The following is a 21,860-nucleotide window of genomic DNA, read 5'->3' as shown; positions in this document are numbered from 1 at the left end:
AGTGGTTGCTTACACTGGACAAGTGGGGCTATAGAGATAAGAAAGGAAGAGTGAGAGCTAAAGGGTACAAAGATTCTTTCTGAGGTGCTGAAAATGTTCTAAAATTGTGGTGACAGGTTTACCTTCCTGTAAATATACTGAAAATGAAACTGTACTCTTTCAATGAGTGAATTGTGTGACATGTGAATTATATTTCAATAGAGCTACTTAAGAAAAAAAAGAAAAACACAATATAGCAGCTCAAAGATTGCTATCCTTAGAAAAGCCTGCTCACAAGGTTTTAGGCTTTTGGAATTTAAATTTTTGGGAGGATTCCCACTACAAAAATAAGTGAGAGTTGGTCACTGTGCCTAAACTGTGCAAACAATGTGGTTTATCCTGAACACCTGCTTTCGTTCTGGAAGTCTGGAATTCTGATAACAAATGAGGTAGAGGATAACTATGTGAACCACTTCGCAATAAAGACTCTACCACTGAGTCTCTAAACAGCTTTCTGGTAGATGACATTTTACAGATGTCACCACAATTTGTTGCTGGAGGAACTCATGTGTCTCATGTGACTCCACTGGAAGAAAATTATGAAAAACTTGTGCCTGATTTTCACCAGATTTCCTCCCATGATCCTTTTCCATTTGCTGATTTTGCTTTATTTCCTTTCGCTGTAATTAAAAAAAGCATAGCAGTAAGTACAACTACATGTTGAGGCCTCGTAATTCTACAAAATAAGCAAACCTGGGAATGCCAGAGACCTTGGAGACCTCAACACAGGGGTAAAATCAAAATAATTAAGAGGCACTTTGTTTCTTTCAATCAGCTGGCAAAAACTTAAAAGAAACAGTCTTGGTGGAGATAAATGGAAAGAGCTACTTTCCCTTATTGCTGACTAATTAAAAAATGTAATTATACTATAATACCCTTGTAGCACTATTATATCAACCTAGCAACAACTAAAATTAAAAATAAACATTTTAATATAAAATCTGAGAATCTATGCCTTCTCCCCAAAAAGCACTACCTTATTGAGATATATATAGTTGGTCAGTGCAATAAGTAAGAAACAAAATGAATGTCCAGGGGATTCCCTGGGTGGCTCAGCAGTTTGGCACCTGCCTTTGGCCCAGGGCACGGTCCTGGAGTCCCGGGATCGAGTCCCGCGTCGGGCTCCCTGCATGGAGCCTGCTTCTCCTCTGAGTCTCTCTCTGCCTCTCTCTCTCTGTGTGTCTCTCATGAATAAATAAATAAAATCTTTAATAAAATAAAAATTGTTTACAAAACGAATGTCCATAAATAGGGACATAATTATATAACAGGTGTTTTGAATGACAAAGGCAAAATACAGAAATGTACTATAATCCTATTTTGGTAAAATAATATATGCAAAAATATATATGCTTCGTATGAACATCTGAGCAAGAAGAATGTGTATACATCTTATTAAAATGGGGATGGACAGCCAAGCTTGAAAATAAAAGTGGAAAAAAAAAGCACGTACTAAAAAAGCCTGTAGTATGTATATTATAGTTATATTTATGCATTATGTGTATATACACACAAAAATAAAATTAAAATGATATACCAGAAACATATACACCAAAAGAAACTTGATGTAGCAATTTTAGGGTCAGATAAAATTGAACAAAAATGTAACTGATCTCTATATGTTGATTTTGTATCCTGCAACTTACTGAATTCAAGTATTAGTTCTAAGTTTTAGGTAGAGTCTCTGGGTTTTCCACATATATGTCATCTGCGAATAACCATAGTTTTACTTCTTCCTTTCCTATTTGGATGCCATTTATTTCTTTTTTTTAACTAGTTGCACTGTTCCAGTGCTACGTCAAATATATGGTGAGAGTGGGCACCTTTTTTTTTTCTGATCCTAGACGAAAGGCTTTTGACTTTTCACAGCTGAGAATAATGTTAGCTGTGGGCTTGTCATATATTGCTTTTATTATACTGAGACATATTCCCTATGTATCAATTTTGTTGAGAATTTTCATACTGAAAAGATATTGAATTTTGTTAAATGCTTTTTCTGCATCTTATCTTTCCTGCTTTTAACGTGATTTATGACTTTTACTGATTTGCAAATGTTCAACCATCCTTGCATGCCAGGTATAAATCCAACTTGATCATGGTATGTGATACTTTCAGTGTGCTACTGAATTTGATTTGCTAATATTTTGTTGGGAATTTTTCCATCTATATTCATCAGGGATATTGGCCTGTATTTTCTAATAGTATCCTTATTTATCTTTGGTATCAGGGTAAAGTTGGCCTCATAAAATGAGTTTGGAAGTATTCCCTTCTCTTCATTTGAAAAGTGAATATTAAACTATAAAAACAAGTTGAATTGTGTACACCAAAGTCCTAACCTCCAGAGTCTGTGAACATTTGGAAATAGGGCCTTTGCAGATGTAATTGGGTTAAGATGAGGTCATCAAGGTGGGCCCTAATCCAGTAAGACTAGCAATTATTATTAAAAGAGAAACACACAGAGAATATACTGTTTAATGACAGTCAGGGATTGGAGCAATACAGCTACAAGTCAGGGAACAGCAAGGATTGACAGCAACCACCAGAAACTAGAAAGGGGACAAAAGACTTCTTCTCAGAGCCCTTAAAAGAAACCAACTCTGCCAAACCTTGATTTTGGACTTCTAAGCCTCCAGAGCTATGGGAGAATAAAATTCTATTGTTTTATGCCATCCAGCTGGTTGTACTTTGTTATAGCAGCCCTAGAAAACTAATATAATAGCTGAAAAATCCACAAGACTCTTTTGCTCTTTTACATTTATTGGGTTTTGATTATAAAACAGAATATTATATAGATTTCTAAAACAACATAGAAGTACTGCATAAATAAAATTAGAAATACCCATAATCCTACAGAAGTATAGAACTGCTGCTAATAAAGCTATGGAAACTATTCTGGCCTAGCCATCAAATTGTAATGTAAAATTTCATTTTAACATATTTTCACTAATAAGAAATACAGCAACTCAAGGATATACTGAAGACTTTTTACAGATATACTACAACTGTTCATCTAGCTAGTAAAAGTACTTAAGGTTTAATTTTCAATAACTAGATAGTAAGGTAAAGATGCATAGCAAGTTGAAACAATTAAAAATCTAATTTACTATAGAAATATCTTCACTTTTATAAGATGAAGGATTAAAGAAGATATAATTGAAGAATAGATGTCCTTTGATGTACAAAACCACTGTCAGTCTGCAATTGGAGGTACTGGAGAAAAGTATACCAGAAAATTTATAAAACAAAGACAGGAAATGAGGTTAAAGTAGTAAGAATACACTGTACCACCACCAACAAAACCAGCAAATTTTAAGTAATCTCCAATGTTCTTCAATTTTTTGCTTTATTTCTTTTTGTTCAAAAAAAGAAACATGTTTTGTCTTCTGGTTTTTACCTACTCATTAGTTTCCAGTGGTAACTAATGAGAGAAAGATATGAGTTCATGTATATCCAGAATATAGAGCATGAACATTAAAAACAATGGGTTTTAACAATCTGTTCTGAGATACATCTCCTGAAGAGGATTATGCCAAAGCATGCATAATCTAACATTTCTTTGCCTTAACAAAGTGCAAAAGTGAATTCTAGCTTTATCTATACCTTCCTTCCCCATCTCAGTTGATGGTAACTTTGTCTTTCCAGTTGCTCAGAACAAGTATCTTGGCATGATCTCTGACTCTTCTTTCTCACATATTTCTATTAGAATGTGACCAATTCTCATCACCTCCACTTCTATGCTCATCTTACCTATCTTCAAATCTTACCTAGATTGCTAGAATAGCCTAATTATCTCCTAGCTTCTACCCTTACCCTTCAAAACCTATCTTTAGGAATAGACAAAAAAGTCCTTCTAAAATTAAATCATAATGTCATACCTCTCCCGATAACCTTTCAATGGGTTTTTATTACATTCATATTAAAGCCCAAAAAGTCTTTATAATGGTCTCCAAGGCCCTGTACTGCTTGCTAAAGTAAAAATAATTTTCTTCTATACTCTCACAGCACTTGAGACCAGACGGGTTTTTCCACAACAAGCCATTCTCTAATTCTCAGTCAATACCAACAGGGTACCCTGTCCTACTATATAACTCAGTTTTGACACTATCTAATTGAAGGTAGTGTCAGAACCCAAGTCAAGGGCTAATTCCCATAAAACCATCCCTCCCACTTTAGACACTGATCACATGTCCCAATTATCACTTGTACTTCTGGTCAACTGCCTATAATTTGGGGGTTCCCACAACCTTTTCCATGGATGATTAATTTGGTTGATTTGTTAGCATGGCTCACAGAACTCAGCTTACTGACTAGACTTCAGGTTTATTTTTAAAAAATACTCAGAAACAGCCAGATGGAAGAGATGCATAGGCAAAGTATGTGGGAAGGGCCATGGAGTGTCCATGCCCCCTCCAGACATAGTGATTAGCTCAACCTCCACCAGACTCACCTCCCTAGAGGTGAAGGAAGGTGGGAAAGCTGAAAGCTCAATTTCTCTAATCACACAGTTTGTTCCCCTAGCAACCAGCCCCCATCCTCAGGCTATCCAGGAGCTCCTAACCACAGTCATTAGCACGCAAAAAACCATCACTTCCAGAAATGTTCCTAGGGTTTTAGGAGCTGTACGTCAAGAAATGGGGCCAGAGGGATGCCTGGGTGGCTCAGTGGTTAAGCGTCAGCCTTAGGCTCAGGACATGATCCAAGAGTCTCAGGACTGAGTCCCACATTGGGCTCCCTGCATGGAGCCTGCTTCTCCCTCTGCCTATGTCTCTCTGCCTCTCTTTCTCTGTGTTTCTCAGGAATAAATAAATAAAATCTTAAAAAAAAAAACAAAAAAAAAGAAATGGCCAGAGAGCAAATATAAGTCTCTTACTATGTCACACCTGCCCATCCCCTCACCTCCATCTCTAACTACTTTGCCTTTACTTTTTCTATTGCTGTTGAATCAGACTCCTTATTTCTGAATATGCCATGCAAACACCTGCTTTAAAGCCCTTACTCTGGCTATTCATCTGCCGGGAATACACTTCTCCTTGATGCACACATGGCTTCTCCCTGGCTCCACCTTCATGATTGCTTTGTTCAAAATCACTTTCTAAATGAGGTCTAACTTGCAATCCATCACAACCTCCACTCCACACTCCCAATCTCCATGCCTGCTTGACCTTTTCTTTTCTCCTTGGCATTCATCATCATCTTATATACTATATAATTGACTTATTAGGATTATTATTATTTTGCCTCCCAAACACCTTAGGATGTAAAGTGAATTCCAGGCACGTAAACGAGTGCACAATACACAGTAAGTACTCATTAAATATTTAGTGAAGGGGATGCCTGGGTGGCTCAGCAGCTGAGCGTCTGCCTTCAGCCCAGGGCGTGATCCTGGAGTCCCAGGATCGAGTCTACATCAGGATCCCTGCATGGAGCCTGTTTTTCTCTCTGCCTAGATCTCTGCCTCTCTCTGTGTGTGTCTCTCATGAATAAATAAATAAAATCTTTAAAAAATATATTTAGTGAAGGAAGCTCAGGCAATAAAGTGAAACCTTAACCAACAAACCAGTGTTCCTAACAAAAATGACCTAGGCAATCAGAGTTCAGGACAATTTCCCTGTCTGGCAGCTAGGTCAAGGTCAAGACTACTGATGAAGAGGTAAGATTATTTCAGGCCTATACAGCATACTATACAGGAGGAAAAAATCTTAGGGTTCAAAGAGTCTACTTGCCTAAAAACAGGGAAGGTCACCATGAGAGGGGGAGTTTATTACACAGGCTAAGAAGTCTAGAAGAAGCCAAGGCATAAAGCATCTAGTGGACAAAGAATGCCCTGATAGGTTCTTGACAAAAACGGAATCTATGTTCTGATTCTGATCTCATGTGCCCCACAATTACTTATTCCATCTGATAAAACTTCCAGTAGCAGAGAACATTACTCAACTATTCAATCATTAAAATCCTATCAGTTACATAATCTATAATTACATAAAAGGTTCATAGTTATAAGTATCATAAACATTGTATGTAACACCTAATAAATGCCCAAAACATAGTAGCATTCATAAATGTAAGCTAATTATGATAGCAACACTATCTTTGAGGTAAAATTATTTTTAATAATATAAACAAACATTTGAATAGAAAGTAAAAGCTGTATCATGATATTTTATACCTCATTTTGCTATCTTTCCACATTTCCTTAAACTGATTTATCAATCCTGACTATAGTCTTAGTTAGGTCAGATATATTGTACAATAAAGTAACCAATTTCTAAATTTTAATATGTTATTAAGTCATTCTTAGTAGAAAATAAGTGATTTCATCTACAGAGCTATCCTACTTTAAGAAAACATGAAAAATTCTAATTTATAAGAAAATGTTTGGGAATGCTTCATTTTACAAGTGGATTCATCACACTATTATTTTAAGCATTCATCTATAAACTTTTGGACTAGAGAAGGAGAAACTGAGTTAAAACGTTAGAAGGCAATGTATAAAAAATAAATGGAAAGTAACTGATATAACAATGTAAACAACAGAGATTTAATTTTTAAAAATTCAACCTATGTACAACTTTTCAGAAAATAACTCCAAACTTCCTTAACGACAGTTTTAATTCATAAATAACATAATCCATCGAGCTATAAAAAATAGCTAGAGGACCCAAAATGTACCTGAATATTGCTCTCATCCAGTCTCTGGGTCCCCTAGAAAGCTCCTCTGCCTGCCTACCGTCCTTTGTGCTGTCCATATGGTACTTTCCTTACACTTAGATGATGGTACATGTACCATAATCTCCACATTCCCTTATTCTGTCTTCCTGCTACAGCAACACAGTATATAGATCTTCCTATGATACAGATCAAAGAACAGTGGCAACACAAAGTAATAATCTGTCTTTTGATGGATTAGAAAAATACAGGTGTAGCATGGGTGACTGGGAAGTTGAAAGGGAAATGGGAAGAGGAGAAGCAGCTTCTTGCAAAGGCAAGGGTACAAGAAAAAAAAAAGACTATTTTATCTTTGGAAACTCAGTTCAGTTGGGGGAAAACTGGGAACAGCCAGAGATAAGGCTCAGATAAGGAAGAACTCAAATTTTTTACTAATGTCTTATTAATTTTTGAATCTCTAGTGTCTAGCATAACAATAGATCAATAAATGTTCATTGAATAAATTTGCTAAATCAGAAAATCACAAAAAGTAAAAAGGTTTCCAAATTTCAAAGGAACGGTATTTCTTCAAACTGATTTTTGCAGGTCAGTATTTACAAAATAGAAGTAAACAGAAGTTACATTTACAAAATGTATTCAAAAATATCAAACTGATTCAAAACTACAACTCAGATAACTGAAATGATAGCTAAGAGACTGAAATATGGTTTATGTTGCATAATATTTTATTTTCTGATGAATTACAAATATGAATATATGCAGCAACTTATCTGAAGTGACTTAATCAAAAACAAAAATTCTTCAACCAGGTGCAATGGTGTGAAGCAGTCTTCTGAATGTCAGAGACACTTTTGGTGGCTCTTCTAATGAGGCCTATGGGCTCCTCAGACTGATGTTTGTAAATGCATAAAATAAAATTCATAGGATTGAAAGAAAGAAAAAATCATAAGATCACAAAGAAAACCAATTATATTAAAATTCAGTTCTAATCACAGACCACAGCTCTAATCATAGACCCTGCTTTAAGAACTCCTGATAGAAGATATGGGTTAACTTAGAAAAGCAAAGACTAGACACTTCTTCCCTAAATAGTCTCTCTCTATATATATAATATTCCCATTATCTTAAGAGAAACTCATAACAACTTGCCAAGATTAGGATATCATATAAAATTATTTAAAGTTTAAATAACCTTTGGAAATTTTATCTGTGGTAGAATACGTTGCATTCATTTCTTGTTGCCACTATGTGCATCTTTCGTAACACAAACATTTCTAAAATCCTTACATCTGTATAAAATTAGTAACAACGTATTAATGCTTCATTTGTATCATCACTAATCTCTAGCTAGTTCTCCAAAGATGACATAAATTAGTACACTTCTCTTAATCCAAGAACTCATGAGAACCAGTAGGCTAGACTGACAATCTTTTGGATCCTAGCAGACCTAGCACACTCTGGATTCAAAATACTTTTTTTTTTTTTTTTTAAGATTTATTTATTTATTCATGAGAGACACAGAGAGAGAGAGGCAGAGACATAGACAGAGGGAGAAGCAGACTCCTCACAGGGAGTCTGATGTGGGACTTGATCCCGGGACCCGGAGATCATGACCCGAGCCAAAGGCAGACGCTCAACCGCTGAGCCACCCGGGAATCCCTCAAAATACTTTCAGATGCACTACATAAACGACCTTGTGGTAGATTGTCTTTGAGGTTTATAATTAAGAAACACCTTATAGTTAAAGCTGTCAAATAACAAGATCTGCTAAGTATTGTTATAAGTAAACGTCTTGGTAGGTTAGCTTCATCTACCACTTTATGGATTTCAAACACACTTTTGGAAAATTGTAGGGTAAAGCAAGCAACATCCTCCCTAGCATCATAAGTGAGTTCGTTTCAACAGAAAAAATAACTCTGATTTTGACTTTTTAATGTGTACATCATCCTAAAATAAATCAGAATTTTCATTTTTTAACTCTTTGTCTTACTAAAACAAGCTTCTAAATCATAATTCTGGGGAATCCCTGGGTGGCTCAGTGGTTTAGTGCCTGCCTTTGGCCCAGGGCATGATCCTGGAGTCCCGGGATCAAGTCCTGCATCAGGCTCCTTGCGCGTGGGGCCTGCATCTCCCTCTGCCTGTGTCTCTGCCTCTCTGTGTGTGTCTCTCTCATTAATAAATGAATAAAATCTTTAAATATATATATATAAATAAATCATAATTCTGAAACTGTATTTCCTGATACTACAGTTTAAAAGAAACAACTGACACTAATACAAAAGATCTTGAATCATGTACATACTAAAATCATAAGAGTTTTTGAAAAGAGATTTTCTTTTTTTTAAGGAATAGAACTAGGTGGAGGGATCCCTGGGTGGCACAGCGGTTTGGCGCCTGCCTTTGGCCCAGGGCGATCCTGGAGACCCGGGATCGAATCCCACGTCGGGCTCCCGGTGCATGGAGCCTGCTTCTCCCTCTGCCTGTGTCTCTGCCTCTCTCTCTCTCTCTCTGTGTGACTATCATAAATAAATAAAAATTAAAAAAAAAAAGAACTAGGTGGAATAGGGTACCCCCTCACATTAAAATAGCTATCTTTTTTTTAAAAAAAAAAAAATGTTTTGTATCTTCTAGAGAAAATAATATTAATGAAGTGACTATTAGTGTCAATTTCTATGAACACTACACATTTATAAAAAGGTTTTAAATTGATAGAGAAAAAGGTCTGTTCTTGGTCACTTATTTTTACACTGTTGGAAAAAATACACATAGTAACCACCAATGGGTTTATGAACAAATTCAAATAAATCATTTTCATGGTTTATTATCACTAATCATGAAGGTAGGCAAATTGTTTAAGAAGCTCATTTTAAGAGTCTCTAAAATGTAAAACAAAAACAAAAACTGTATTTTTTCCAGACTATAATTAACTCTTACCTACAGTGAGTGTGTCTATTTGGAATTCTTAGGACAACGGCGGATAAATCACAAATTACTTTTGCAAAATAAGTTTTGTTCTTTAATTTCTCTTCCACAGGATGGAGGAGCCTAGGCCATCAGCAGGGAACTGAAAATAGAAAACTAAACTAACAAGCAAGCATCTCAGTTTAGCCAAAAGTACATTCGATCAGAATTTGTGTTAGCACTCGCTAACTCCTTTTAAATACTGAGAACTAACGATGCTTTTCTTTAAAGAACAGAATTAAAAGCGAATCTGAGTCTAATCACCCAGAACTTCCCAAGTTCAAACATCCTTCACAAGCAGCCTTGAAAATCCTTTGAGATACACACACACACACACACACACACATATATATATATTTTTCCCCCAGATAAGGAAACATTTTGGCATACTCTACTAACAAATAAAGCCTTGCAGTACATTTTGCAAGCATTAATCAGACTTCTGCATTGATACAGAAAACCCTGTAGCAGGATAACAAAACCTCAGAACATGCTCGGATTGCAGGCTTCAGAAAGCCTCCCCAGCACACCTGTACAAGTACTTCCTGTTACCAACGATGTTTAAAAGTAGTCTGATAAACGTCCCATAAGTCGCCGTTTAGAAGCTACACATTAACTTTGTAAATTACAACTACCACCCAGAAGCCACCAGCCCAAAGATTCTCACGAATCCAGTCCTCTCTCTTCTCCCCCCAGGAGCGCCCCGGAACCATCCGGACCCCTTTCAAAAGCTGCGGCTCGGGCGGGGCAGTGGCTGCGCCGCAGGTGACGGGCGGGGGCCAAGCCCAAGTAATACGCACAACCCCAACGCGCTAAGCGACCCGGCAGCCGGACTCCGGGCTCTGCTGGAGCAGCCGTCAGACACGCCTGCAAGGAACCGCCACGACCCGGTAAACACGGCTCCTCCTCCCGCCTCCCGCCTCCCGCCTCCCGCACGCCTCCAGCCCGGCCGCGGGCATCTCCTCCGGGGCCGGGACCCGGCGAGGAGGAGACGGGAATGCGGCGTGACCTCGGGTGACTGAACCCGGGTAAAAAAAAAAAAAAAAAAAAAAGTCCTCGGAGCTGGGGGCAGAGGATGTCGCAGGGCTGCCAGGAGGGAGACAAGGTCTGGGGCTGGAACGACGGTCTCCACTCGGGCCCGGAGCGGGGGTCGCAGGTCGTGGGGGCTCGATCCAGGGACTAGTTTTGGAGACTCACCTGGAGCTCTGCCCTCCTCACGAGCGTAGCGTGTGCGATCCAGGTAAAGAAATACGGGGCCTTCCACTTCCGCGGGGCTACCTCCCGCTGGCGCCCTCCGCCTCGAGCCAGCCCCGGCGGACACTACCAGCCGCCGCCGCCGCCGCCGCCGCCGCTCACCGGGAACTGAAGCGGAGGCGTCCGGCCTCGCCGCGCAGAGCTCGACCCCGCGCAAGGAGCATGCGCACACGCCCCAACACCCAGGGCCAGTCGGGGCAGCGGCACCTGCGATCAACAGGTCCGGGGAGACCCGCCCCGCTCTCCGCCCGGCGCCCGCCCCGCCTCCCCGGGGAGGGCCCCGCCTCCACGCTCACCGACCGAGCTGACCCCGCCCCGCCCTCGACTTCCCGGCGTTCCGGACCCGGCGAGCTGTATTCCCGCGGGGGTTCGATGGGGCGCGCGATCCGCTTGACTTACTCCAAGGCGCGAGATCCCGCGAGAGCCGGAGCTGGCCCGTTTCCCCTCGGGCGAGAGCGGGGGCTGCGCTCGTGGGAAGGGCTCGCGCGGGGTGGCCGTCTCGTGGTGGAAGGAAGGAGGGGCTGGTTCTCCAGAAGCGGAGGTGATTGCTCCTGGCTTCTTGGTCAGTATATGAGGTATTTCCTCAGCTCAGGAAGGCGGACCCACCGAGGGCCGGGTTAGGTGTCGTTACCCGAGCAGAACCCTCTGTGGCGCCCGGCACCCAAACGGCGTGCGGACCCGCAGCTCCGGGAGCTCTCTGCGGATCCCCGCGGTCTGCTTGCCCTGAATGGCTTCCAGGGATGGGCTTGAGTGCATCTGCTCCCCAACCGGTGGTTCCGTGACTAGTAACAAAATGAAAGCTTGAATAAGCGTGTTGACTCGGTTAATAGTCAATTGTGGTTAAGGAACATTGGGCTGCCTCCTTACTCTGCTTTAGAACAGGTCTGAAGTTACCAGCTACTGCTGGGGAATTGGGCTGAGCTTTGTTTTGTGATAGTTTTTTTAAGAATAGAATTAAAAAAAACAAACAAACAAACAAAACAAACCCCACTGCCATCTTGAGTAGCAAAGATCCCTCCGTAAGTAGGAAACACAATGTCGGAACTCATTTCAAAGCTGGTACAGGTAGAACGTACAGGTTGTGACGATTTAAGTAAGCTTATAGGTCACTAAAAGTTTATTTGAAGAATTAGAAAGAGGAAACATCTTACATTGATATGGGTGCATTTTGCTTGAGACTGATGAGTATTTATTGAGCATTTGCTATATTCCCTTCACTGAATTAAGCGCCAAAGGAAATACAGTGAAAGTTAAGGCACAGTTCCGCCTTCAAGAAATTTTAAACTTCTGGAGGAGGAGCATTTAAAAAAACTGCATTAAAAAATAGGAACACTTAGGCAACCCCGGTGGCTCAGCGGTTTAGCGCCGCCTTCAGCCCAGGGCGTGATCCTGGAGACCCGGGATCGAGTCCCACATCGGGCTCCCTGCATGGAGCCTGCTTCTCCCTCTGCCTGTGTCTCTGCCTCACTCTGTCTCTCATGAATAAATAAATAAAATCTTTAAAAAAAAAAAAAAGTAACACCATTAACTCTCCTCTTGGTTTCCCTGATACCATTATTTCTTGGTTCTGCGGTTACATCTGTTACATTTTAAATGTTTTTAAGGCCTTCGCTGTTCCCAAACTCTCCATTTTCTTTTGCTGTCTGACTTTACTGTTGTATCCTTCAGCAACCTCTTTTCCATCATGAACTTAGCTACTAGGTATCGCAGTGCACCAAGGACACCCAGATGTATATCTTAAAGTTAGACTATTTTAAGCAACAATATCTTCGTTTGGATATCACACAGATACCTTACATAGGTCTCAAATTTACATTGCTATCTTTAACATTCTTTATTCCTGATACCATGACTCTCTCCACCCATCTGGAAACTAGCCCATTTTCGTACCCTATTTCAGATAATGACGCGTAGTTACCCAAATCCAGAAATCCATGAGTACCCTTATATTACATTTCCTTCACTTCCTCTAACCTAATATCAAATTCTATTGACACTTATCTCCTTAAGTATCCCTCAAATCCAGGCTTCTTCAATCTTCACTCTCACTGTCTTGGTCCATCTAGTATTTAACACCTCTCCTGACTCATCTCCCTTGGACAATTGCAGTAGCCTCTTGTTATTTCCCTCTGCAGTGCAACCTACTACATTCTATTAATAATTCGTCTAACATGAAAATATGATCGCAATATTCCTTTGCCAAGAATTTTTCAGGAACTTCCTTCACCAGCAGGGCCTTTCATGATCTGGCCTCAGACTGTTAACATCATCTGCCATTCTTGCCCGTCTACTCCACAGTAGCCATTCTGAACTCCTTGCTTTTCTGTGATCCTATCACATTCTTTCCAGATCCTTTGGTTCTCAGTTGAATTAAATACCTACCTCCTTGATAGAACCTTTCATAACTTTCTAAGACAGACTTGCCTTTCTTTCACCCTTTTTGGGACTTATTTCTATTATAACAATTATATTGCACTTTATTTATTTACAAATGTAGTTGACTAGTCAACCCCTATCTCCACTCTTGAAAAATAATTTGAACTGTGGATGATAAAGACTCATAGTATTTCCTTTCCTCATTTAGGGATTACAGAAGAATGCCCTTTAGTTCACCCTGCATGAGAATTTGACTAAACCCCGACCGAACACTTTGTTAATACTCGAAGTTCAAATTTTGGGGGGATCCCTGGGTGGCTCAGCGGTTTAGCCCCCGCCTTCGGCCCAGGGTGTGATACTGCATGGAGCCTGCTTCTCCTCTGCCTATGTCTCTGCCTCTCTCTCTGGGTCTCTCATGAATAAATAAATAAAATCTTAAAAAAAAACTCTCTACCACTTTTTGATATATCCAAGTACTGAGTTTTACATGATAGGCATGTAAAGGTCACAAGTTAAGCATCAAGAGGGCAGTCTGAAGCAAACAGATGGGAAAAAGGAAAATTGATACTGCTCTACATAACCCACCCAGAAAACTTTGTAGGTAGGAATGTGTTTTCCTGCTTTTAATAATAACACAACCACAAGTTTTAATAATAATTTAGCCACATGGTGGGAATAACTCCAAGTGGGATATTTCACCCTTTACTAGCCCAGTGATTGATGTATGGGCGATTTAGGCTAATCAGCATCCTTTCACAGGAGCTTCAAATTGGATCTTTTCTCTGGTTACAAAAGTAAAGATGGGAGCTAGCTCAGAGCTGCTTGTGGTAGTTTATGTTGCTATTTGGAGTAGGTGGTCTGAAAGAATAATATAGATAGGGGAGGAAGTGCAAAAGAGAAGAGAGTCCCTGAAAGTTCTCTATCCTCTTATAAAATAGGAAATTCGTGAGTTGAGTGCTCAGTAGACTCCTCAAAATGTTTAACATTTTGTTAAACATCAGAAGGTCAAATTCAATATCCTTAGCATCTTAGCCAGCTCTTCCTTAGCCAAAACTTGACTAGCCATACATCCCAATACTTCTAAGCCTCACCTATACCAGTGTTAACATTTGTTAGTTAACCACAGTTGGTTAGGCAGTGGCCTCCTTAATTTTTGCTGAGTAATTGTCAGCTTAGGCACTTTTATAACCCTTATATGTTATTTCACTTTGAAAGATTCTAATTTTCTTATCTGTAAAACTCTGATGAGAAATAATACTTACATATGCTGTCTTTTGATACTGCCCCAGATAAAAGCAAGTAAAGTCCTATACTGTGTTATTATGGCCATTAGTGCTATTATTATGATTACCAATAATACTGTTGCCATCAATGATAATGTAATGCTGTAAGAACTTATGTATTGTTTTTCTTGCTGTACTATGTATTTTATTACAATCTCAAAGATGTGGGAAGTTTTAGATTACATCTGGCCCATCCTCCCACTCACTCAAGGGACGTCTCCATCAGTGGTTAAGTTCTGTTCAAATATACTGACATGATAGAAAACTTGATGCTTTGTGAGGCAGCCTATTCCTTTTTAACAATAGCCTATTGCTTTTTAACAATAACTCTTAAGAAATTTTCATCACAATGAATTGAAATCTATCGGTAATTTCCACATGCTGATCTTATTTCTGTCCTTTGTAGCAACAGAAATCTATATTCTCTTCCATAAGACACTGTTTGACCATGAAAATACTTTTGTTTTTTCAAGCTAAAATTATTCAGATCTCTCAATTTTTTGAAGGCATCGTCCTACAAAGAATTTGTTTTAAGATTGATTGATTGATTGATTGATTGATTTATGACCGAGAGAGAGAACACAAGGGAAGAGGAGGGTCAGAGGAAGAGGGAGAAGCAGACTCCCCACTGATCAGGGAACCTGACTTGGGGCTCAATCCCAGAAAGAAGTCTGCGTGCGATTGCAGGTCTGCGATCATGACCTGAGGCAAAGGCAGATAGATGCTTAACTGACTGAGTCTCCCAGGCACCCCTTATAGTGAATTTTCTAAAGAATAATGATAATAAAATGAAATCAAACCTATAGTGTAAAGTAGTGATGAAATATAAATGAGTCAGAGCTATGAAAAATTAAAATACAAGTAGAATGTAAATGATGAGAGCCAAAGAACAAAAATATGCATGAGCCTATAGCTTAAACTTGTTGAACTCTGATCTAAAATCAAAAATGGATATAATATTTAAGGTACCAGTAATAGGAAAACATTTTTCTGTCTTCATCTAAAATATTTTTTTCCCATGTGGGCCTTCCTCTCATCTAAGGAGGCTCCACTGGCTGTGGACTCATCAACATGTCCCTGGAAAATGCAGTAACAGGCTTCATATACATCCATGAAACTGAACCCAGGATGTACTTTTCCTGTCAACTTTTGAAAAAATATGACACCAAAAATTTTTTTTCAACTAGCCCAATTTCCGTTTATGCATAAATATCCTTTCTCCATGGGGCACCTGGGTGGCTCAGTGGTTGAACATCCCCAGGTCTGATCCTGGGGTCCTAGGATCAAGTCCTGCTTCAGGCTCCCAGCAGGGAGCCTGCTTCTCCCTCTGCCTATATCTCTGATTCTTTCTGTGTCTCTCATGAATAAATAAATAAAATCTTTTTTAAAAAAATCCTTTCTCCTTAATTTTTTATAAAACAAGTTTTATGAAATGTTTTACATACAAGGTTCTTTAGAATCTTAGAAAGGATCTTAGAAATTAAAGTCTCTCAGGACACCTGGGTGGCTCAACGGTTGGGCATCTGTCTTTGCCCCTGGGCATGGTCCCGAAGTCCTGGGATCCAGTCCCATATTGGGCTCCCTGAGTGGAGCCTGTCTCTCACTCCGCCTGTGTCTCTGCCCCCCCCCCCGCCCACCTTGTGTCTTTCATGAATAAATAAAATCTTAAAAAAAAAAAAGAAATTAGTCTCTTATTGTACAGATGAGAAAACTTAAGTTCAGGGAAGTAAAGTTACCTAAGCTTGTGCTGGACACTAGTAGAACCAGAATTGAAACCCAATTCTGAAACACTTGGAATTGGCCTGTGTGAAATATTTTCCTTGAAATATTCTGAGGTTTCATAGAAGACAGTACTCTTTTGTTTCTTCAAGTGCAATGAGGGGCGCCTGGGTGGCTCAGATGGTCAAGTGTCCACCTTCAGCTCAGGTCATGATCCCAGGGTCCTGGGATTGAGCCCCACAACAAGCTCCCTGTTCTCTAAAGAGCTTGCTTCTCCCTCTCCCTCTGCATGCTGCTCTCCCTGCTTGTGTTCTCCTTCTGTCAAATAAATAAAATTTTTAAAAATAAAGAACAATTAAAGTTTTTCTATATTCAAGTATTGGTGATAAACATACTTGTCATCTTTGTGTCCTTTTGTTGTTTTTTTTTTATTTTTTTAAAGATTTTATTTATTCATGAGACACAGAGAGAGAGAGAGGCAGAGACACAGGCAGAGCGAGAAGCAGGCTCCATGCAGGGAGCCTGATGTGGGACTCAATCCCCGGTTTCCATGATCACGCCCTGGGCTGAAGGTGGCCCTAAACCGCTGAGCCACCCAGGCTGCCCCTTTGTGTCCTTTTGAAAGACAAGAGAAGGGGAATATAAGAAGGAAGTCCAGAGCATTTCACAAGTAAAGATTTTCTTTTTCTAAATTGTGATAACTATGGTTGTACTTTGACTTCTTTATGAAAAATACTAAGATATTTGGAAATTTACCAAACTTATTTTCTCACCCCTGGGAAGCTAACAAATCTAAGCCGCATGCGTGTACGCATAAACACGTGCGTGTGCACACATACACACTTTACGTCTTGGACTGACTTGTTTTTAAAATAGTTCTTTAAGAAATACAATAGTAGAATAACACCATATCTTTTGCTCCTAGCATATTGGCTGAAGCACTGAATCCAAAGGAAGTTGCCCTGGAGAGCACTTTTCTTTGTAAAGATGACAAAAATATTCAGGGCACCAGTGTTTTCAAGTTGAACTTCCTTCTTGAAATTCACTTCACAGTCAAAAGACATACAACATTTTAAAAAATAGAGTGATAAGATTGTTGGAAAATATTCAGTGGTAGAAATACTTAAAAGAATTATAGGTACATATAAAGCCGAAATTCTAAAGGACTAATTTTATTTTTATTTCTCAACTATTAGTGTTCTTGAGTCATTCATTTTCTTATCTATAAGACAAGCCCTAAAGCTGAAATTGTTTTTGGGGAAAACAATCAAACTCTTGGCAAATAATATCCCAGGAATATTAATATGTTAAAGACTTTGTACATTTTATTTTATTTTTTTAAAGGTTTTGTTTATTTATTTGACAAAGAGCACAAGCAGGGGGAGGAGCAGAGGGAGAGGGAAAAGCAGACCTCCCCCGCTGAGTGCGGAGCTAGACTCAGGACTCCATCCCAAAGTCCTGGGATCATAACCTGACCCAAAGGCAGACACTCAACTGACTGAGCTACCCAGGTGCCCTACACTTTGTACATTTTAAAATCAAAGTTTTCTGATTAAATTGTGTTCCACAAGTTTTGTTCTGTTGCTGTTTCAAATTCTTTTATTCTGAGTAACTCTATGGAATTAGTTGTAATAGTTTTAACATAATGAAGAAAAGCCATTTCAGTTGCTAAAAACTGTGCTGACATTTAAATTTCAAACAGCAGCTAGCAGTAGGTAGAACAATAGCTTTCAAACATCACAGACTGCAACCTAGAGAAAGCAGTATATTTTATATTATGATTCTGTTCTTATGGACATGTATAAAGCAAAATCAGTGGTTTCTTAAAACAATATTACTGTGAGTAATACACTCTGATATTTTATTCTTTTCTATTTCATTTAAAAATGTTCTGATCATAACCAATGAAATTGATTTCTAGACCCCCTAACAGAACATAATTATAGTTTGAAAGATGTGAGCAGGAGGTTTGTAATAGAAGGAGCAGTTCACCCTTCAGTATGATGTGGAAATTTACTGCCTTCCAGTTAGAAAAAATATTCTTTTGGTTTGACATTATCATATTAACTATTTTTCACTGATTAAAAACTTCCTAACATTATAAAAAGGCTTTTATTCTTTAGCTCCACATTTTACTAACATTACCCCTATTCACAGTTTTAATTCTCTATGGTTAATGATAAGATGTACAAATTTATGTAAGTCTCTATCCATATAGTTATAGATAAATATGAAATCATTCCAGTATAACATCAGAAGTATGTGAATAGATGTGAATGACTATGCTCTCAACTGAGATAGGAGAGAGAGAATAAGATAGGAGGAGGAATATGAGATCAGAAGCAGAATTCTTGGGTCCTACTTTTAGATATGCAATGTGAGATTGAGCTAGTTTCTTAACTTCTCTAAGCTTCCATTATGTAAATGAGGGAACTGATCTAGAATACTTGAAGATAGTATCTAAAGTTCTTTAATTCTTTGATGGTTGTTTATTTAAACCAAAGAGAATGTTTTATTATCCTATTAACATAGTACTAGTAGATTATATCTGGCAATATAATAACTTGTTCTGTGCTTATTATGTTTAAAATATTAATGTCCTTTGCTATGCTAACAAGAGAAGGATTAAGTAAACATCAGGGTATGGAATTGTACAAATTGCATAGTCTAATAATTCGATAATTATAATCATTAACCATAACTGATACATTTATACATACATGCATCTGAGAATATGATGATTTTTCTGTGTTGCTATGTGTCTTCATCTGTCTGGACTACTATAACGATATCATAGACTGGGTAGTTTATAAACAATAGAAGTTTATAACAATCTTTCTATGTATCAGAAGTAAAGAATATTTTTCTTAAAGAAGTGTGGCCATTGTTCACATTTGACTTTATGTTCCAAAATAGGTGCTGATCCTGGAGTGCTGTATGGCCCAGAACAGAGCCTTGCCCAGGAGGCCTGGGACCTAAGGCAAACCGGCTATGTTGTAGAATTTTCATTAGCCCCGATTTTTCATATAGGTAGAATTAAGGTAAAATGGATATTAGAAAGTGAGTTTTAAAATTAAGCTTGAGAGTGAAAATTGGGAAGTATTCCCGCCTGCTTTTACAAGGTAACATGGAAAAGAAAAAAGATTATTTCAGGTACATTGCATTTAGGTGAATTTTTCATTATTTTAGCATCGGCTTATAGAGGAATCAAATCCTTCCTCTGGTTATAAACTCCAGATGCCTGATTTATTTAAGCAAGGCAGGAATTTCCCCCACTTTCCCACTCCCCCACCTCATCCCCCCCCCAAAGGGAATGGGAGTGATTGTTTTTATTCACCATACTCTAGAGATAATTCACCAAAACATTAGAATCCAGGGGCAAGGGGTGCCTGGGTGGCTCAGTTGGCTAAGCGTCTGTCTTTGGCTGAGGTCATGATCCCAGAGTTCTGGGATGGAGTCCAACATGGAGCTCCCTGCTTGGTGGGGAGTCGGCTTCTCCCTGCGCCCCTCATCTTGCTTGTGCTCTCTTTCAAATAAATAAATAAATAAAATCTTAAAAAAGTCTAGGGGCAATATGACTCTTTTTTTAAATTTCATTTTTAAGTAACCTCTACACCAACATGGGGCTCAAACTCACAACCCAGAATCAAGAGATGCAGACTCCAATGACTAAACCAGTCAGGTGCCCCAGAGGCAATATGCTCCTTGATTTGAAACTTTCCAAACAGGTCTATCATAAATAAATAAATAAATAAATAAATAAATAAATAAATAAATCTTTAACAACAAAAAAAAAAAAGAATTTAAATGAAAATCATTTTAGTTGGAAAAAAAAGAAAGGCTTATATAGCCATCAGTTCCATGGGAACCCCATTCTGATTGTGTGATGTGTTTTCTGAAGAGTACACTGATCAAGGAAAAGTATCCACCATATTGATTTTTAAAAATGCATAAGTGACAGGCTGCCTGGGGCACAATGGCCTCGCTATCCAAACAGGAATTCTTTCCCTCCTTACTTCAGCAACTTCACTGATGCCGGCTCTCAGCTTACCCCCAACCCGGAGCAGTAGGATGGCGCGCAGCAGGGTCTCAAGATTCTGCCAAGAACATCTTGCCATGACTGGATAGGAATCCCAGATAAAAATGCAAACCTTTGATTTGTTCACTTTGACATCTTAGAAAGTTGAATCACCATTGGAACAAAAGCTAAGAGAATTAAGAAACAGAAGGATGGAACTAACAGTTCTGTGCAAAACAGCATTTGACTTTTCATAAGACAAAATAATTTGTCCATGCCAGACCACAAGCTAAAGGCCTGGGAACTGAAGTGGAATGAGGCCCAAAATCGGCACTGGATGAGGAAGAAATGGCTGACTTTTACAAGGCATTTTTAAGTAAAAATTTTCAGAAGCACATGTTTTATAACAGACTGGCACAACCTAATTTTGCCATCACTTTCTCTATGGGGAGAATGGCCCTGGAGAGGATTTGGAACAAGCTTAGATTGAAACAAAAGATCAGAGCCCACCTGATCCACCCACCAGGGTGTCTGAGTTTCTATGGGAAGCGGTTGGTTTGGGAGCTCATTTAAGGAGGGCTCAAAAACCTGTAAGTGATTAGTGAAAACCTCTAGGTCCCCCACCTTTGTTATGCAGGCCCCTTGTATTATACCTGCACAGAGGCAGGCTAGGAGAATGTGGGCCCTGGTGAGCCATGGGCCATGTGGCTCTGTCCTGACTGTGGATTCCGAGCTGGCTCTCCTTCTGGCAGTGATAGAAAATAGAGCCCACACACTAGGAAAAAAAATTCTTAAGTGACATACAAAATATGTGAAGGCTAACAGGAAGTAAGACTATTCTATCAAGATCCAAAAAAGGCTATCTTAACTGCAATTTTGAGTCTGGAGAATGGAGCTAATACTAATGCTTATCCTAAAAAAGTAGTCAGACCACTTCAGTGTTTCTGACTATGTCTATATTTAATAAATTCCTTGCTTCAACATATATTAGTTCCAAATCAGATCCAAGTATATTTATCCCAAAGGATTTCAACATAACCTTTCATCTAACTTAGTTCTAAATGCCTTTGATTTCTTAGTGATGTTGATAAATTTTTATTATATTCATAACAATTGCAACATTTATTGGGCACTTACCATGTATGGGGTAGTATACTTTATAGTGCATTTTATTTTTAAGATACTAATATTATCCCCATAATTCATATACATTTATTATCCCATAATTCAGATACATTTATTCATTTAACAAAATTTTGTTGATCTTTACTATGTACCAGGCACAAAAGGGAGAGCAATTAATAAAAAAGGCAAAGTTTATGCCCTGGGAGAACATTTATTCTGGTGGGCAAGATAAACAATAAAGAAACAAATACATATGTTTGGTGGGCAATAAGAGTGCACCTTGCTGATGTCCAACAACATTACTGCCCAAGGGCCCCAGTTCTGGTGCACAGACCTCCATCACTGCATTCATGCCTAGGCTGCCTTCCAGTCTGCTCCCAGCCAATGACTGACTGTGACAGTGACACAAAGCCAGAACC

General features: G+C 39.0%; 1 protein-coding gene across 2 annotated transcripts in view; it reads right to left on the bottom strand.

Moving 5' to 3' along the window:
• Positions 1-11,127, bottom strand: part of USP53 (ubiquitin specific peptidase 53) — a 67,217-nt gene extending 56,090 nt beyond the window's left edge. Inside the window, exon 1 of one of the 2 annotated variants that reach the window (XM_077882459.1) lies at positions 10,864-11,127. The gene's annotated coding sequence lies outside the window, so the exon portion shown is untranslated. Of the gene's footprint in view, positions 1-9,639; positions 9,770-10,863 lie in introns of those variants that run through there. The other variant, XM_077882460.1, reaches the window with a different exon arrangement.
• Between the last annotated feature and the right edge of the window lie 10,733 nt (positions 11,128-21,860).

This window comes from Canis aureus, chromosome 33, assembly GCF_053574225.1.
Source record: "Canis aureus isolate CA01 chromosome 33, VMU_Caureus_v.1.0, whole genome shotgun sequence".
NCBI lineage: Eukaryota > Metazoa > Chordata > Mammalia > Carnivora > Canidae > Canis > Canis aureus.
The sequence above is the reverse complement of the archived record's forward strand: the minus strand, read 5'-3'. Positions and strand labels throughout refer to the sequence as shown.